The 4,749-nt window shown below is 43.3% G+C and overlaps 1 non-coding gene across 1 annotated transcript; it reads right to left on the bottom strand.

Moving 5' to 3' along the window:
• Positions 1-4,280: 4,280 nt before the first annotated feature.
• trnas-gcu lies at positions 4,281-4,362 on the bottom strand. The gene has a single exon. It is a non-coding gene; the product is annotated as a tRNA-Ser (tRNA).
• Positions 4,363-4,749: the final 387 nt, after the last annotated feature.

Below are 4,749 nucleotides of genomic sequence, written 5' to 3'. Positions count from 1 at the left end.
TGTGTCTCGAGGTACAGTGGTCAACTATCCCCGAGATAAATCTGGTCACTATTTCCAGGTTGGTGGTGAGACATTTATTGTGCAAATTTCTTATAGATGCTAACATGTTTAACAATAAACTTACACGGATATATGAGAGCCTATTTCAACTCCTCTCTAAATATGTTTTGAGTCACGACATAAATACATGCGTTTGTACAAGAACTCGGAAGTTGAAACATAAAGCCCATTTGTTGGAAGATGTATAAATTGTCACTACTGTTACCGTCTTTGTAGTTAAATTGCGTAACTGGAAAGTTTAACGCATAAACCATACTGGGCAGCCATAACAGCACGAAATTTCCAGAGATCGTCAGGAGCAATATGATAGATTTCCTTCGATTTTCCATCTCCGGATCACTGCTATTATTGCTGTGAATGCACAGCTGTTTGTCTATTCTGGTTGCAAACATAATTCGCCTGTCGGTCACCGTGTTCAACAGGCAAATACACAGTATTACAAGTAGTGGAGGTAAAACATTACTAAACCATTCGAAACCTCCCCACAAAGCTGAAGTGTAATAGTGTCTTCATACAATATCAATGGATATTATTAGCTGTAATATAAGGTTCACATAGAAAGTAATAATAATTCTTATAATAATAATCCTTGCATTTGACGTAGCGCTTTTCACGTCGGGAGGACGTCCCACAGCGCTTCACAGAACACACTGTAAAGTGAATTGACAGTATATTTGTGGCAACCAGGGAATAGTAAACAGTTGCAAACTGAAATGATAATAATAATAATAATCCTTGCATTTGATATCGCGCTTTTCACGTCGGGAGGACGGCTCAAAGCGCTTCACAGAACACACTGTAAAGTGAATTGACTGTATATTTGTGGGCGAACGCGGCAGCCAATTGCGCACAGCAATGTCCCACAAACAGTCGTAGATTGAAAATGACCAATTTATTATTGTTTTTGCTTTTAGAGGCATTATTATTGGCTCTGTGTGGAGTAAGGAAACTTGCCCAAGGTTTCTCCCTCTGCCTGGAATTGAACTCAGGTTTCTCGCTTGCAAAGCGAGTGCTCTAACCATTGAGATGCAGGACGCCTTGATGGCAATGACTGCGTTACAACTTCTCTTGGTGCAATATTTAGCTTTCAGTTTCTGGCAGCAAATCGCAACAAAGCGATCGAAAGTGAACGCGACAGTGAACCAGACAGAAGTCTCTGTGACCGCCACCAGCAGCACCAGTCGGAGGCGGCAGACGGGAGATATGGTGTCAAAGGTAGGATCTGAACCTATCAAGGATAACAAGATGAAGGTTCCAGTTAAGTTGAGTGGAGGTCAGACTCCAGGAACAATGCTGTCTTTACAAATTGTCTTCGGACATCATATCCAGGATGAGAGCTTACTTTCTCTAGTTCAATGTGAACAAGACACTTCTGCTTGGGTTACCTGAGGGCCTCCATACCGTAGGTGCTACAGGATCATTCTTCATGGATGCACTGTACACCTCACGGATCCAATACGAAACCGTGTTATTCTGCTCTGTTCTCAAAGCTCCTGGATACCTCTCATCATCCCAAGACCCGCTCTATCTTTCGCCATCTCCGCAACGTTGCCCAAATCCACCAGAATGTGGCACCCCAGACCGCCGAGACACTAACCCACAGGATGACCGCAACCAGGATCGATTATCCAAACTCCGTGCTTGTCGGCCTCCCCAACTATATCCTCCATACGTTGCGGATAATCCAGAACTCTGCAGCCCATGTCCTCATCCGCAGCAGCCTCCGTGACCCTATCACGCCCACCATCATCCGACAACGTTGGCTCCCATCTCACAGTTCAAAATCCGGGTCCTCCACGTTCAAAGCCTTCTAGGGTTTTGCTGTTTCCTAGCGCTGTGACCTCCTCATCCCATACCAACCTGCATGCTCCATCCCCTCAGCGCTCTCCAGCACACTTCACGTCCCCCGCCAAGCGTGACCCACCATTGCCAGACGGGCCATGATGCTCTCTGCCTGCACCATCTGGAATTTTATCCCACCGGCTCTGCATCTCGCGCCTTCCCTTCCTCCTTCAAGACTCCCCTCTTCCACCTTCCTATTAGTCACCTACCTTCATCTCCGCTCCCCGCCCACAAGCGTTCCTGATCCCAACCATCATCTCGGGTGCGGATCGATTACTGTTCAGCAGCTTGTGACGTCCAACCCGTATTCACTGCTGTAACACCAAGCTATCCTCAAAGTCAGAAACGCTGAACTTGATGTCAAGTAGCTGAATGATCTTTCTGCACATCTGGTTGACAAGTGCAAGCGGACATCCTGGAATTCCTATTTCACAAGATGTGCATTCAGTATCTCAGCCTTTCTGCCATTTTCCCGGAAATTTTCCATAGAAAATATTGCAAAGAAAATATTCATATGGTCATCTCCTTCGCTCTGCATCGATTTCCCATTCTCAACACATTGTTTCACTATTGTCACTCTGTTCCCACTTCACTTGTTTCGACGATCACTCTATTGGTGATCAATGGTATATTATTATAGGACAGTATATTGTGAATATAACTCCAATTGCAGAAATTGGTTTCCCGACCACGGACTGAACTTTTAGGAATCAGAGTATGAGACTTAGCATTGGTTTGCTCTCCCTGTAAGGATTAAAACTCCCACACTTAAGCAGCATAGGATATCATGATGTATATGTTCCGGATGGCAAGAAATTGAGCTCTCTTAAAGATTTCTTTATTTCCAAGGATGCCTCGGTTCTAAACTGGAGCGAGTTCAAAACGTGAAAATCACTCATCGGTTTTGTTTATCAGAAGAATATATATTCTCCAGCAACCAGAGTAAATTTGTTCAGTTTCTCTGCGCAATTCTGAAGTTCAGTTTTTTTTAACTTAGAAATGACAACATCCGAAATTCAGTGTTATATACTTCACAGACTGTTTTGCATTAATTGCCAGCTAATTCCCATCTAAATTCTATGTTCATTCTGACAATTTTCAATTGATCTGAAGGCGAACCGCGTTCGTATCGTATTAAATTTTGTGGAGTTCAAATAGTGTTCGTGACAGATTAGCACTTTTTTTTACTGCAACGCAGTTCCCACTTGTTTCATTGCTGCAATTGTTTGTGTTGTAACCGGTAGGTCCTTCTTTGCTTTTTCAGCGACGTTCACTTTCTGACTGACTTCAATGGTGCACTCAAGAGTTCCAGAAGGATATCTTGAAAGCGGCTTCAGATTGTCTTTCAAAAGCGCACCTTTAATTGCAAGTTGATCCCTCTGCAGTAGTCGGAAGCCCATCTTCGCGACATGGTCGGGATACAGTGAACGATTCCTTCAGTTGATGTCACACAACATGAGTTGTCTATTTTGTTATATATAGTTTTCTTTTAGAAAATAAAATTATGGGATATGCTGCAGAGGTAGTATGGGACATATGATATGCGAGCGCCATTAGGTGGGAAGGGGAACGAGATGGACCTCGGTCTTTTTCGTCTTGCATTTGGTATATTCTTATAAGTAACCAGTCAACATGGTGGGCAATTGCACATTGCAGTTTCCCACAAACAGTAGTGAAGTAAGTGAACAGTGATTTCAAAAATGTATGTGTATATCTTAGAAGGTGTTATTAAGGTATTAACATTTGAAGGCTTTCGCTCACAAATATACAGTAAATTCACTTTACAGCATATTCTATGAAGCGCTTTGAGACGCCTAGAACAAGTGAAAAGCGCTACATCAAATTCAAGCATTACATTACTATTATTATCCCCCAAAAAGCTATCCGGCAATCGACTAGAAGTGAGATCCAAATTAGCATCAGATGAACAGAGGCGTGCGGAGTTAGGAAAATTGATTAAGACCTTCATTTGCCTTCTGAAAGCTGGACTGGGGTTGGTGTGATCAAGGACGAGAGATAAAGGCAGTTTGATCCACAGTTTGATAACGTAGTCAGTGAAAGCAAATCCACTGGTTGTACTGTGGGGCTGAGAGCGACGGACATGCTGAAGATTGTGGCCGATAGAGCAAGGGGTGGTGGGAGATGGCTGGTGAGGGATAGTGTTTCGGACTTGTAGGTGACTTTAGGAGGTGATCGGCGGGAGATGGGAGATTGCTACCGTCTCACACAAAGAAGGGAAGTGCATTGAACGACGAGGTAACACAATATTGTTAAAACGTATTAAGGCCTAGAAGTCCCCAAACTCTGATTTCATCACAAAATTGTCACAGAAATGAAGATCCGTTGAAAACGTAAGCATTCAACCAACATCTGTAAAGCGACGAGGGTGGGTTTCGAACCCACGCGTGCAGAGCACAATGGATTAGCAGTCCATTGCCTTAACCACTCGACCAACTCGTCTCCTGCAGTAATTTTCAAAACTTGATATAACTAACGACATCTCGGTATCACGATGTATCAATGCAATGCATCAGAAATGCCATGATCAAAGGCAAGGATTATTACTTCACCTTGTTAGTGTCATGAAGTGGGATGTCCGCAAAGAAGTTAAATAATATTGAAACGGTAAGTATTTGAACTCGGACCCAATACGTTGTATGAGGACAGCGTCCTGAACGCAGCACAATAAACCACCTTTCAGTTCCGACACAATCTCATATCGACGATTGAGACAACAATAATAACGGCCATTTGTTTGTGCCGGACAGGCAGCGTAACGGACCGGATCACTTACACTGCATCACAAAGGAAGGGAAAATGTTGCCACTATACGAAAATTTTCTCCAT

Source organism: Callorhinchus milii, unplaced genomic scaffold, assembly GCF_018977255.1.
Source record: "Callorhinchus milii isolate IMCB2004 unplaced genomic scaffold, IMCB_Cmil_1.0 Scaffold77, whole genome shotgun sequence".
Classification (NCBI taxonomy): Eukaryota; Metazoa; Chordata; class Chondrichthyes; order Chimaeriformes; family Callorhinchidae; genus Callorhinchus; species Callorhinchus milii.
This window is presented reverse-complemented; position numbering and strand designations above follow the sequence as displayed.